The 15,348-nt window shown below is 37.4% G+C and overlaps 1 protein-coding gene across 50 annotated transcripts in view; it reads left to right on the forward strand.

Moving 5' to 3' along the window:
• PAM (peptidylglycine alpha-amidating monooxygenase) overlaps nt 1-15,348 on the forward strand; it is a 271,170-nt gene that overhangs the window by 11,632 nt on the left and 244,190 nt on the right. For 2 of the 50 annotated variants that reach the window (XM_048221061.2, XM_057307199.1), the window contains exon 2: nt 2,549-2,643. The exons of the other annotated variants lie outside the window; for them this stretch is intronic. The gene's annotated coding sequence lies outside the window, so the exon portion shown is untranslated. The remainder of the gene's footprint in view (nt 1-2,548; nt 2,644-15,348) is intronic. 50 annotated transcript variants of the gene reach the window in all.

Genomic DNA, 15,348 nt, shown 5'->3' on the forward strand with positions numbered 1-15,348 from the left:
TTTTTAAAGAAAAAGGCAAACCATGAATTTCAGATTTCACTGTTACTGTAGAAATAAATTTCCTCCTGGTATCCAATCAAGTAGATGTTACCAGGAGACAAAAAATGTTTGATCTTAATCTTCAAAATCTAACAGAATACCTTCTTTCTGAACCTAGAAAAGGGTGAAAAATCATATGAGAAGGATACAAAAATCGCAAGAGATTAAATTTATTGCTACATTAATCTTCATCATCTGGAAATTTTGATTTTTCCTTGTTCGTAAGTGAAGTTTTTGACATGTTCTTTCCTTCCTCAACATAAATACCAGAAGGTTAAACAGTGACTAAAGTCATCAACCAAAAATGTGTTGAATAGAGAACATGTTGGATAGAAAATTTCATGGCTTGAGCAGTGGGGCAGGTAGGCAGGCATTTTAAAGAAGTGTATTTGTTCCTGGAGTTAGGAAAGACCTTGTTTCTGGTCATTTTATTAGATTTAAATTTTTTTTTTTTTGCTAGGGGCACCTGGGTGGCTCAGTCGGTTAAGCGTCTGCCTCCAGCTTCAGGTCATGATCCTGGAGTCTGGGGACTGAGTCCCGCATTGGGCTCCCTGCTCAGCAGAGAGCCTGCTTCTCCCTCCGCCCCTCACCCTGCTCGTGCGCTCTCTCTCTTGCTCTCTCTCTCAAATAAATAAATAAAACCTTAAAAAAATTTTTTTTTGCTACTTTTGTTTTTACAATTTTCCATTGTCATTCCGATTTAAAAATATTTAGATGCATATTCTTTCTTCTTAAAATATGAGCTTTAAGCCATACCTGGGACCATTTGGTGCTTCATGTAATCTCAGCATCCAGTAGAGTTATTTCACCCAAGGGATGCTTAGTCCTAGGTTGCAGGGCCATCATTCCAGAGCACCCTTAACTTCACCGATACGCGTTGTCTCATTTAATGAATTTTCTACACTTGAAAGCTACCAGTTTTTTGTTTGTTTGTTTTGAGGTGGTTAAGAGGATGGACTTGAGAGTCACAATGCCTTATGTTCAGACCCCAGCTCTGACATTTCCCAGGCATGTGACTTCAGACAAATGACTTCTCTTTGACTCAGTTTCCTTGTCTCTGAAATGAATAATAATAATAATTCACAAGTAGCCCTTGTGATATTGATTGTGTGCCACACACTGTTCTAAACACGTCATATATTTTTAACACATTTAGTTCTCACAGCAGCCTTGGGAGATGGGGTAGTTATTAAATCCAGTTACGAATAAAGAAAACGAAGTACACAGAGGTCAAAGTGATTTGCCCAAGGTCACGTAGATACTAAGTGGTGGGGCCAGTATTTGAATCCAGGGATCCTGGCTCAGGGGGGCCTGCATCACTGTGGAGCAAACGAGCTGCTCCTGTCCGCACTGAGCGTGGAGTCGGGCGCACCGCCAGCCCCGACGCACTCTCACCGCCCCTGCTCTTGCTGCCACTGCCGCTGCTCTCCGTGTTGCCCGCTCGGATTCACACCTCACTACATTTCAGCAATAATCATTCTCCCAAACACTCGGTAGACTTGGAAAAATGGCTTCAATAGTGGCTCTCTGTGTTATTTTTCTTTTTTCCCCTTTTGCTTATTTTCAAGGCATTCATTCTCAAAGGGGTTTGTACTTGTTTTTAACCCTAATATTTTTGCATGTCCCTATCATAAAAGCATTTTTTACAGTGGAACCATTTGAAGATTGAGCGCTATGCAGGAAAATAAAAAGCCACAGGGTTTTGGTTAAGCTTTTGGGAGTTAGAAACTCTTGCTAGCCATTTTAGATTCTCTTCAAGGAAATGAGGCACTGTAGCCATTAAAAACCTTTATATTTCAGTATAAGGTATATTTGATTGGGGGTGGGGGGGGCGACGTTAAGATCTGAGGGTAGTTGGGAACTAAATCTCCTAATAACCTTTATTTTTTCCATTTCCAAAAATTGTAATTCTGTTATAATCATTTAGGATGCCTTTTCTTTTATTTTCTTAAGTAATCTCTCCCCGCAACGTGGGGCTCAGATTCACGACTCCAAGATCAAGAGTCGCATGCTCTCCCAAGTGGGCCAGCCAGGTGCCCCTAGGATGACTTTTAAAAATGAAAAAAAAAAAAAAAAAAAAAAAAAACCAACCAAACAAAAAACGACCCATTTGCCAGTTGGGAATGAAATTGAAGATATTTGTTATTAGTGCTACATTCTAAGCAGGAGAAACATAGAAAATGGCAAGAAAGTGGTTTTATTTTTAAAAGTATAACCCTTTCTGGGGTTTAAGCTCATCAATTTTGCGATGTTATCCAAACCTTTTTTTATCCGTACAAAAAACTTGGTGGTGATGGTGATTTTGGCTCCTTCCCACAAACACTGTGTACTTAGGCCTAGTGGCTTAGTCTAGAGTTTTCAACCCCAGGAATACAAAGGGAGGAAAGACTGGGGGAGGGACCCTGGAGAGTCCAGAGAAGAAGAGGAAATGGGTGTTTACACTGCTGTTGGCTAGAATTTTGAAGCCTTTCAAAAATAAAGTTGCACTGTATTGTCCCAAATTTTGTAGAAGGAAGACTAAAGCCAACTGGAAAATAGCATTCTGGGAAGGTTTATGACCCAAGTGGCTCGGAGACCCCTTCAGAGGCCGTGGCTCACTAGAAGGTCGGTGGCTGGGTTTCAAAGAAGAAATGTTTACGTGTTCTCATTCTGGTAAACTATGGACATAAGTATCATAATAGTTGCTCCCATTTATTCAGTTAGTTTTGTATAAAGGAGAAGAAAACCAGCTTCCTGTCATTAAACATTTTGGTCAGGGCTTGGCTCAGCCTTTTACTAGCTACGTGACCTTGGGCAAATCGCCTAACCTCTCAATGCCTCAGCTTTATCATCTTTAAAACAGAGATATGCTGGTACCTATTACATAGAGTGTAGTGGTTGTAATTATTCTTTGAGGTGATGTATATAATATGTTATGTGCATATAAAATGCATACAAAATGCCTGGCCTATGGTGAACTGCTTAGTAAATATTAGCTATTATTAGTAGTAATATGTTATTGTTGTGGTTGTATACCTTACCCAGGGTACCAGTACCTCTTGTGCTTTCTTTCTATAACCTTGCAATGCAAACCATTACCCCTACTTTACAGAAGAGAAAATCGAAGCTCACAAAGGTGAGGTGTTTTGTTTTGAAGGTGAAGTCACATGAAAATGGCCTTTCTTTTGCTATCCTTTTCCTCCCAGTGGTCGTGCTCTGCGGTTGCCCATCAATGCCAAGCCTGTGAGATTGAGCAGAAGGGGATTGCGATTGTTCCTTTCTCAAAGTGATGTGCTAGGTTCCTTGTGGAATTTACAAGATACAGCATTCTCAAGCTTATGAAATGTAAAGGCCTCTTTCAAAGGAAAACATCCTTCCTTCCAGTTTGACTTAATTATGTTTGTCATAATATTATGTAAATAGATCCCAGCATGGAATAAATGTCTTAGCTTATAGCCTTTATACAGTTATAAATATAAAATAAAGCAAATTTACAAATTAAATGCCAACAAACTCCAAAACCAGTAAAACTCAAGTGATGACATTAATTTATGTGACAGATGTGTTATTCTGCTGAAAGTAAACTGTCAGTTTTGGGTTTATCCATACTCAGGATGGATTTTATGTTTAATCTATGTCTACCTTTTGATTTAATACTATTAATGTATCATAAACCTTTGAATATCTGCAGTTTTATGTGTTCCAGCTCAAAAAACAGTATCTTTTTAAATGAATGTTTTATGATTTGGTAGTAATATTAAGGTGTTGTTTGACAGTTGAGATTAATAGGACTTCAGAAATACCAGTTTTCATGGGTGTTACTTGACAAACCTGAAAAGCTGTTTTCTTCCCTTCAGAGTCAGTATTTAAGTGGAGCCTTCACCCTAGTCCTGGAGCTGAGGTTAGGCCTAGAGTCAGACTTCCTGGGTTCACGTTGCTGCAACCGTGTTTTTTAACTAAAACTTGAGCTGAATTTTACATTTCTTTGTGATAAGCTAAAATTCCCAGGTCAGCTACTATGAAGATATACATATTTTGATTTGGATTGTACTTGATGGCCATTTACAGTGACAGCGTGGAAGAGAGCCCAGTTTACCGCATCCCAAATTGGGAGACAACAGACACTTCTGTAAAGGGCCGAGTGAGGCAAATGTCACATGCAGTCTCTGTTGCAGTCGTTTAACTCTGCTGTTGTTTGTGGACATTGAAATTAAACTTCATATAATTTTCACGTCACAAAATTTTCTTGTTACATAATTCTTTCCCCTAACAATTGAAAAATGCAAAAACCATTCATTTTTAGCTTGTAGACCATGCAAAAATGGGCAGCAGGGCATCTGACTTGAGAGCCTAGTTTGTCCAGGCCTGCCCCAGACATGACATTTGATAGAGTAAAAAGTTATCTCTTTTTTCCTTTTATTTATGGAGGCCGCGAAGTGTGGTGATTAACACAGCAGCTCTGAACTGAGATGGCTTGCCCTTGGAATCTGACCTTGTTGAGTCTGTTTCCTCATCTGAAAAATAGGGGAATTTTTTCTTTGTACCTCAGTTGCAGGAGATGAAATAGGGAACTGGACGTATAACATGTAGCAGAGTCCCTGGTCGGTAGCTTTTAGCTCTTGTTATTTCCTTAATTACTGTTGAGGTCATACAGTTTTTCATGTGCTTATTGGCCATTTTAATATTTTATTTGTTCTTTTATGACTTCTACAGTCATATTTATTATTTTTTATGTTTTGATGCAATATTTATATATCAAGGTTATCAACCCATTGTCAGATATTTAGTGAATTAATCTGTTTGCCTTCTGGTTTTGTAGTTTTTTAAGGGTTTGTTTTAAAAAACAAAGTGCTGGGGCGCCTGGGTGGCACAGCGGTTAAGCGTCTGCCTTCGGCTCAGGGCGTGATCCCGGCGTTATGGGATCGAGCCCCACATCAGGCTCCTCCGCTAGGAGCCTGCTTCTTCCTCTCCCACTCCCCCTGCTTGTGTTCCCTCTCTCACTGGCTGTCTCTATCTCTGTCGAATAAATAAATAAAATCTTTAAAAACAAAAAACAAAAAACAAAAAAAAAAACCAAAGTGCTCTTCAGTTTTATGTATTTCAGTAATTGTAGAAATTATTTCAATTATTTCAGTTATTGAAGAAAAATGCAATACGTTTATCTTCTCCATTGTTTTTATTTTTATAAAAATATTCTCACACTAAGGCCAGATAATATTTACCTATATTTTTATTCTGGTTGTTTGTAATTTCACATCTTAACTATTTAATTCTGGAATTAAATTTTATGTATGTCGTGATATAAACATCTAAAAGTATTTTTTAATATAGATTTTTACGAATTAGTTTCACATCATTAATTGAGTAGTTCTTTCCTTCCCACTCATTTCAAGTGCCATTTTTATCAGACTCTAGGTAATTTGGTTGGATGGAATTGGGCCTGAAAAACGTTTTTTGGGGGCACCTGGCTGGCTCAGTGGGTAGAGTGTGTAACTCCTGTTCTTGAGGTTGTGGCTTTGAGCCCCATGTTGGGAGTAGAGATTAATTGAAAATAAAGTCTAAAAAAATTTGTTTTTAAACAAGGCTGTCAATATGACACTGTTCTCTGGTCTTCAGTATTAGAAATTTGGTGCAATATGAAGCATTTTATATTGCTTTAAGAATTTTTGTCTATCTAATTGTAAAAAACACAGCACAAAGTTTATCATCTTAACCATTTTTAAGTGTATAGTTCAGTGGTGTTATGCATATTCATATGTTGTGTAACAGATCTCCAGAACTTTTTCATCTTATGAAACGGAAGCTCTGTACCCATTAGACAACAGCTTTTCACTTCCTCCTCCCCTTGCTCTGGGCCCCACCATTCTACTTTACGTTTCTCTGAATTTGACACATCAGATAATTCATATAAATGGAATCACATTGTATTTATCTTTTTGTGACTGACTTGTTTAACTTAGCATGATATCCTGTCTCTAGAACTTTTTAACATCCCCCCCCTTTTTTTGTATCTTGCTAATTCTGGGTGAGATTGAAATGTTTTAAAATCTAGTCTCTGATCTGTGGGATTATGGACGTCCTTTATGTCTTGTAGCTTTCAGATTTATCCTTGTATGGTGACTAACATAATATAATAAAAAAAAAACATTAAAAAAAAGAGCATGCGTACATTTTGTAGGAAGAAACAGCTGCAAGAATTCTCTTGGACATTCAGGCTGTTTATGCTGATCTCTTGTGGTAGGACCTGCGACTGGTCAACAACCCTCTTCTGACTCATTGATAGAATAGTTGCTTACCAGGTCTTTTCTGTGTACCAGGCAGAGTACCAAATCTGATCATCCGCTCTTATCAAAATTTGGTTTGGTCTAATATATCACTTTTATCAAATACTTGTTACAACTTATTGCTATGATTGGACATTTAGTTATTCCAACTTTTGAAAAAAAAAATTGCGATCTGCCAGAGCAGCAATTTCAGCAGACTGAAATTAATAAGAAAGAGCAAAGCAATAATTAGGACAAAACACTTTTTAAAACGAGCAAAGCACTTAAAAACATATAAAGAGTTTTAAACCTGTCCTCTTAGGTGCCCAGTTTGCCATCATATGAAAAAAATCAGTGAACACATTAACTATATAGCTTTAAAAAATAGATACCATTTTAAAAAAATTAAAACATACAAATTCATTGTATAACGTTAAGAAACTGAACACAAACTAAAGGGAAAAAAATCAGCCAGAGTCAACTACTGTTAACAAATGAGTAGAAATCCTTATATGTCTATGTGTTGATAAATATAAAATACAATCATACTGTGCTTACTGTTTTATAACCTCTGTCTGTTTATCGTTCTTTGTATTCTGATCTAACTTGTGGACCCAGGTCTGTTGTGCCTTTTTCTTCTTTTCAAGTGATCTGGTAAAAAATGACCTAAATTTTCTTCTTTTTTCTTTTTCAATAATTTATTTTAGTCTCTCCCCATCCCCCACCTTTAGGGTTTTTGGTTTGGTTTGGTATGGTTAAAATAATTTAAATTTCTTGGGGCGCCGGGGTGGCGCAGTCGTTAAGCGTCTGCCTTCGGCTCAGGGCGTGATCCCAGCGTTCTGGGATCGAGCCCCACATCAGGCTCCTCCGCTGGGAGCCTGCTTCTTCCTCTCCCACTCCCACTGCTTGTGTTCCCTCTCTTGCTGGCTGTCTGTCTCTGTCAAATAAATAAATAAAATCTTAAAAAAAAAAATTTAAATTTTTTGTCCAGATGTGCAACATTATAATTCGATCTCTGTGTGTACGACAAAGTGATCGCCACTAAAAGTCTAGTTACCATCCTTTCCATACAGGTGATCCCCTTAATCCATTTCACCCACCTCTTACCACCCCCTTCCCCTCTGGCACACATTTGTTCTCTGTGTCTTTGACTTTGCTTATGTTTCCTTATGTTTGTTCATTTGTTTTGTTTTTAAAGATTTGACATATTAGTGAAATCACATGATATATGTCTTTGATTTATTTCACTTTGCATGACACCTTCAAGGTCCATTCATCTTGTTGCACATGGCAAGATTTCACTCTTTTTTATAACTGAGTGGTATTCCATTGTGTTTTTTATGCTACATCTTCTTTATCCATTTATCTGTGGACTTTTAGGTTGTGTCCATTTCTTGGCTATTGTAAATAATGCTTCAGTGAACATGGGGGTACATCTATCTTTTTGAATCAGCATTTCTGTGTTTTTTTGAATAAATATCCAGAAGTGGAATAGCTGGATTATATGGTAGTTTTATTATTAATTTTTTTGAGGAATCACCATACTGGTTTCCACGGTGGCTGCACCAATTTAGATTCCCACTAACCATGCACTAGGGTTCCCTTTTCTCCACATCCTTGCCAACACTTGTTATTTCTTGTCTTTTTTATAATAGCCATTCTAACTGGTGTAAGGTGATGTCCATTGTGGTTTTGGTTTGCATTTCCATAATAATTAGCAATGCTGAATATCTTTTTATGTGTCTGTTGGCCATTTGTATGTCTTTGGAGAAATGTCTATTCAGATCCTCTGCATTTTTAAATCAGGTTGTTTGGTTTTCTGTTGTTGAGTTGTGTGAGTTCTTTATATATTTTGGGTATTAATCTCTTGTTGGATATATGACTTGCAAAAGTCTCCCATTCAGTCGGTTACCTTCTTTATGTTGAAGATGGTTTCTTTTGGTGTGCAGAAACTTGTTAGTTTGCCCGTTTGGTTTTTTTGCTTTTGTTTTCCTTGCCTTTGGAGTCAGATCTACAGGAATATCACTAAGACTGATGTTGAGGAGCTTACCACCACATTTTTTGTATGGAGAAAACCCAAAGACTCCACCACATAGCTGTTAGAACTAATAAATGAATTCAGCAAAGTAGCAGGATACAAAATCAACATATAGAAATCTGGTATTTCTATGCAATAATAACAAATCATCAGAAAAAGAAATTAACACTGACAATTGTTGACAATTGTTGCATTTACAATTACAACAAAAAGAGTAAAATACCTGGGAATAAATTTAACCAGGGAGGTAAAAGACCTGTACACTGAAAACTGTATGACACTGGGGAAAGAATTTGAAGAAAACACAAACAAGTGGAAACATATTTTGTGTTCAAGGGTTGGAGAATCAGTATTATTGAACTATCCATACTACCCAAAGCAATCTACAGATTAAATGCAATCTTTATCAAAATTCCAAAGGCATTTTTCACAGAACTAGAACATATAATTCTAAAATTTGCATAGAGCCACAAATGATCCCAATTAGCCAAAGCAGTTTTTAGAAAGAAGAGCAAAACTGGAGGTACCATGCTCCCTATTTTCAAGCTATACTACAGAGCTATGGTATTCAAAACAGCATGGTATTGGCAAAAAAACAGACACATAAATCAGTGGAACAGAATAGAGAGCCCAGAAATAAACTCACACATACTGAACAATTTATGACAAAGGAGCCAAGAACATGCAATGGAGAAAGGACAGTCCCTTCATAAATGGTGTTGGGAACCTGGACAGCTACATGCCAAAGAACAAAACTAGACTGCTATCTTACATCCTACACAAAAATTAACTTGAAATGGATTAAAGATTTGAATGTAAGACCTGAAACCATAAAATTCCCTTCAGTTTTTTAATCCACCTGGTTGAGTGAGAGAGAGAGAGAGTGTGTGTGTGTGTGTGTGTGTGTGTGTGGTATAATTGTAAATTGATCCCTTCCCCAGTTTTCTTAAAATAATTTAGAAAACAATCTATTTCTTCTCCATTGATTTGTGATTTTTCTTTTATCATATATGAATACAGAACATTACTTCCTGGGAAGTTTATAAGTTTATTCTTCTTCTTGAGAAGATGTATCTGTCTATTCTTCTTCAATTACCACATCGATCTTATTTTTTTAGCTTGAAGATAGGTTATAATGACTGGTAAGTCATACTTTCTAGTCATTCTTTTTCTGTCAGTTAGCTTTGCTGTCATTTATTATTCCCAGTCATTGATTCTTAACCAGTTTGTGCCTCAAAATTATCTGGGAAGCTTTGGCCAAATGTGTGCAACTTTTGTAAGCTACTTTAGTAAGTCTAAGGCGCAACACAGGCATGCGTACTGAGAAAACTGATGGATTCTGAAATATGTCCATGTTTAAGAACACTGTTAATGGCATTAACCTTGTTCTACTCAATTCTGCTCTACCTTGAGATTTTTAGCAGAATTGCATTCAATTTACCAATTAATTTTAGAAGAAATAACATTTTTATAGTATTTAGTCTTCTCATACTGGGTAACAATATTTGTTTTCCATTGTTCCATGACTATATATATTGCTCTCAGAAAAATTTTGTTGTTTTTCTTTGTGTATCCCACACATTTTTTATTAGTGTTATTCCTACATATTTAGGGATGTTTTCTTTTGCTTTGTGAAGGGGTGTGGCTTCCGTTTTGCTCCCTCATATTTTCTCATTTGTTTTTGTGAGTATGCAGAAAAGTTTTTGTGAGGGAGAGGGAAGGACTGTTTAAATGGCAGGGCAGTGTTCTTTACAAAGTTTCTGGAAATTTATCTTAGTTGAAATGGATCTTTTTCAAAATCACCATGTAGCAATAAAAACAGTAATATGAAAATGGAAAAAGTGACGCAACATATGAATTGACTTAAAATCTAGAGAGAAAGGGGATTTTTCTGGGGATTGAGGACTGTTCAAGTTACTTTCTCATTGAAACCTGCCTTAACTATGCTATCTAAATTTGCAGACCTTCACCTATAATTCTTGATCCTTTGCCCTGCTCTTTTTTCCCCATAGAACTTGTCATTGTCTAACATACTATATAACTTACTTAAATGTTTTCTCCTTATTGTCTGACCCCGCCAGAACTGAAGCTTCATTGGGCTGGGATTTTTAGAACAGTGCCTGGAACATGGCAAGTGTTCCACAAATTTTAGTTGAATGAATAAAACTTTAGTTGGAGTAAAATCAAGTATTTAAGTGAGGGTTTCTGAAAATAGTGACCTAGTTGTCTGAGTAAGGGTGAGAAATCTATTCTGCTAGAGAGTTTAAAAATTAGCCACATGAGGCTTTTTCTTTGCAGAAGGAATCCATAGGTAAAATGTGCATTAAGAAAGCAGCCTTTCAGCTTAGAGGTCAGTGATTTATATTTGAGTATGTGAGGAACAGGGGAAGTTGCTGTTCATGCCCAGGGCCCTGTTTACTATGTGGGGGCCTGTTTTCTTTCAGAAATGGCAAATTGGCTTAGCTCCTCTTTTATTTCCCCTACAAAAGGGAGGTCATTGAAGTTATCTTTCTCCTTTTTTAAAGATGAAAATAAAAATGAGAGAGAAAATTTGTTTTGCTTGATTAGAGATTAATGTGGGATAGTTCTGTTTACTTCTTCTATGGTGCTATAAATGAAAAATCATCTACCAAATTTCTGTCTGCCCTTGGGAGACCTGCAGTCCTTTCTTCTGTAGGAAGAACTGTGTTAATTGTGACTTAACACTTGAGTGGCATCGTGCCTCCTGCCGTCTTGGGGTAAGCAGACTGGATATCTGCTTTATATATATATGTGTGTGTGTGTGTGTGTGTGTGTGTGTGTGTAATCCCTCATGGTAAAATAAAATGTCAATACAAATGAAGTAGTTTATAATAAAGTAACATTTCAGTATGTAAATGCTTAGTTATAATTAAGTGAGAAGATGTAATGAAGCATTCAGGAGCACCTCTTGGACTCCTCACTAGATACAAAAAGTTCAAGGGAGAAAGCTCCATCACAGAAAATTAAAAAGGAGACTTGGGAAGATTGCCTTTCAGCTTCTCAGCTCCTCACGTGTTTTTTTGTTTGTTTTTTAAGATTTGATTTGTCGTCCCCTTTAATACTTGCATATCACTCTTCTGCAGTCTCCTTGATTTTGCCCTATACTTGTGTTTATATGTTTATGTTTGTTCTGTCTCTTCTTTTAGATGGAACATTGTCGATGGCAGACAGTTTGTCTTCTACTTTATAATTCCCTAGAGCATTCTGTACAGTATTTTAAACAAGAAGCACTCAATTAATGTTTGCCTCACAAGTAAACAAGAGGGAAAATTAAGGTTTCAGGAAGGAGATTGTAATATTACCAAAAATTATATTAAGGGGTCACAGTAATCAAAACAGGCATTTGGTCTCTGTGGCATTTAGAGTGGGATGAAAACTGGACTCCATATGAATGCGTAAAATGAGTTTGGGGACTGCTCAAGTAGATTACTGTTATTGTTTCCTTCCAAAGCCTGGTCTGTGGCATTTTGTTCCAGAGGAAATTCTAGACCTGTGCTGATTTAATCTTGCCAAATGATAAGCCCCTGAAATGAGTCATTCTCCTTTTCATTCACTTGGTGTTCACGTGCAAGATGCACAACCAACCAAATGAGCGAAGCTTTGCTTTCTGTTGGGTGGGCACTGGCAGTTTTCACCGTCTGTCCTTGTCCTGGTTCCCACGGTCGTATTTTATATGGGGACGCTGTACAGGTCAGGCTTATATTGTATTTTTGGAGGGAAGAGTTTGCGTGAATTCGAATCAGGCAGTGCCTACTACTCAGAGATCTTTTGATAGCACGGATCTAAGATCAGAATGGTGTGTTGTGGACTTGCCATGACGAGAACATAGGCTCCTGTCTCGGCCTGCGGCTTGACTTCCACAAAATGAAGGCGTCGCAGGAGGTCGTCTGTAAAGCAGGGATCCTCAACCCTGTACTATCCGATGCCTCTTTTTTATAACATATGTTTTATAGTACCCTCTTTAGTACCATGAAATGAATTTCATATATAATAGAACCTCCTGCATGCATAATTAAAACATACATAGTATATATATATATATATATATATATATATGTATAAAATCCCTAATACAAAACAATACAAATCAAGTAATTTATAATGAAATAATATACATTTTAATATGTACATGCTTAGCTTCAGTTACGCAGGAAGACATATGAAGTATTCAGAAGCTTGTGCCCGTATGTAGAATAACAGGGTAGGTGACAGCTATACACAAAGACTGATGTTTTTGTTGTATTGGCCACTCAGATACTATGAATGGCGTTGTCGGTGATGTTATTTTTCCAGAATAAAGAGCAACTCTTGGCAGAGTTCCAAATCAAACAAAATACTGTCTTCTCTTGATTTATGTGGTCTCATTTCTAAACATGGAAGTTTTAAGCCATACAAAAAACTTTGTGGGTCTGTATGTAAAACAGAATTAGGTCCTGGGCTTAGATAATCATAAACAAGTTTATCACCATTGTGGTTCATAGGACATTTGAAAGTTGAGTAGGATATGGTACAGTACTTCGTGAAGAGGGAATGTCTTGCACATTGCATGATGTATTTCTGGACCCAGTCTACTAATGCCAGTAGGCCTCTTCTCACCCCAACCCTGATGACCAGATATCTGCATTGCCCTCTAGGGGGCAATACATCCCCCATTGAAAACCATTGCTCAAGGACAGGGTTTCTTAACCTCCACACTTAACATTTGGGCCAGGCAAATGACTTCTTTTTTTTAAGATTTTATTTATTTATTTGACAGAGAGAGAGACAGCCAGTGAGAGAGGGAACACAAGCACGGGGAGTGGGAGAGGAAGAAGCAGGCTCCCAGCGGAGGAGCCTGATGCGGGGCTCGATCCCAGGACTCTGGGATCACGCTCTGAGCCGAAGGCAGACGCCCAAATACTGAGCCACCCAGACACCCCCAGGCAAACGACTTCTGACATTGCCAAATGTCTCATGGAGGGTAAAATTGCTCCCAGTCGAGAAGCACTACTCTAAAATCTGCCATTAGAATAGTATAATATTTGTTAATATGGATAAAAACATTGTATACCACACTAATAGGTATTATTAATTTTTCTGTCAGGCTCAGGTAGTAATGGAGGCTTTTACCAATTTCTCATTCTTGTTTTTCGGGTCACTTAACAGTGGGATTATTTTATAGCCTGGCTTTGGAGGGGTGGGAAGTATGACCAGTATAGAATGGTCAATTTCATAGTGTGAGAGAATGAGAATTTCAGGAAAAACTACCCTAAAAAAGTCCCTTTGATAAGTAGGAGTTCATGGAATTCCTTTCTGACAAGTTTGACATTGATGTTAAAGGTTACAAAACTAGAATTTTAGTTCTGCAAGAAATATTAGAAATTGTATGGGTACCTACTCATTTTACAGATGAGAAAAGGACTAAAAGCTAAAGTGCAGTCACCGTTTAAGTTGAACCAGGACTTTAATAAATCTCTTGGGTGTCTCCCTGCTGCTCTTTGTGCATTACAATGTCTCTCAACCAGGCTATATTTGTAAAATAGTTTTAGCTTTTCGCAAGGTCTGACTCTTGATAGGAAATAAAAGGCACAGAATACTTTTCTTTAAAACCTTGATCTCCATCATGCATGCTAGGAAAAATAAGTGTATATAAAAATATACAAGGGAATTGTTTTCCTAGATGAAAAAAATATTGTTAATTCTAATGTTAATGACAACACGTCCATGATGCTCTTGTGGACAAGGCCTTCTTCCAAGCACTGTACCTTTTGATGCTTACAGCAGCCCTATGAAATAGGTACTGCTATTATCATCCCCCTTATGTGGGTGAGGTAGCAAGAGCCCAAGAAACTTGTGCAAGGTCAGAGGGTTCATAAGAGGCAGAGCTGGGATCTGAGGCCAGGCAGTCTGCTGCTTGCGTCTGTGCTCTTGTCGCTACCTACTCCGGTCTACTTGCAGCAAGCCTTAAGCGTTGGGCCGATGAAGGATAGATAACAGTTATATCCTGCTTGTGAAATTGGTATTCTTAGGAGTTAAACGTTTGGAGAATTTCAAACCTGAATACTTGCAGGACACATGATATTTTCTTCAAAGATTAAATCATTCTTCACACTTCTCCAACACTTACACCAGAGGTGAACTGACTCTTTATAGGACATAAGAGCCTCTTTCATCTTGTCCGTATCTCAAGTACAGGCAGGCAGAATTCTGGCATGAAGTTCCTAGCAGGAAGGAACCAGGATCTGAAATGAAAGGATTATATAAAGTCATCCTCCTTGTTTGTTTCACCCTTTGTTATTCCCCCAGAGGAAGGAGAGAGGATTTTGAAAACCTTTATTGCAAAATGAGTTTGAAGTAGACACAAATAATATCTATGATTGACAGCTATGAGAAAGAAAGAGAAATCTTCCCCTTTCTTCGGTAAGACACTTGAAGGAAAAACATCTATATTTATTGAGAAGTGAATGCAAACCTTTCAAACATAATATTTAAAAATCAAAATAGCATCACAGTGTTTAGAAATATTTCCAAAGTCAATATTAGGTTTGTTAGTGGCAGGTAGTAGAAAAGGCAGAATCAATTGAGTTCTCTATTCCCACTGCTCTCTCTTTTTCTTCTCAGTTTTATATATTATTGGTGATATTGGTATAGGCAACATGTTGGCTTCTTTTTTCCACTTACCTTTTTTCTTTTTAAAGAAATTGTGCTTTTGCGAGAAAATATTTCTTAAAATTTTCATTATTTCTGTTAAACTCTTCATATTGTTGGTGTGTCTAAATCTCTAAAAGGCTTTCCTTTGCAGGTTTTTATTTCCTAGTTGGCAGCAGCACTTTTACACCTTTGTGCAGATGGAAACTTGGCAGGAAAGTTGTACATCAGGGTGTGTTTCTGTGGGGGATTCGAGGGCAGGAAAGGAAGATGCTCAAAGAAAAAGGAAGAAAGGTTTTTGTTCGGTGTGATTTCAGCTGGTGTTGTATATTACTCAGTTCATTCATTTGCCTTATGAGATTAATGTTTACATTTGTGTCA

This window comes from Ursus arctos, unplaced genomic scaffold (assembly GCF_023065955.2).
Source record: "Ursus arctos isolate Adak ecotype North America unplaced genomic scaffold, UrsArc2.0 scaffold_5, whole genome shotgun sequence".
NCBI lineage: Eukaryota > Metazoa > Chordata > Mammalia > Carnivora > Ursidae > Ursus > Ursus arctos.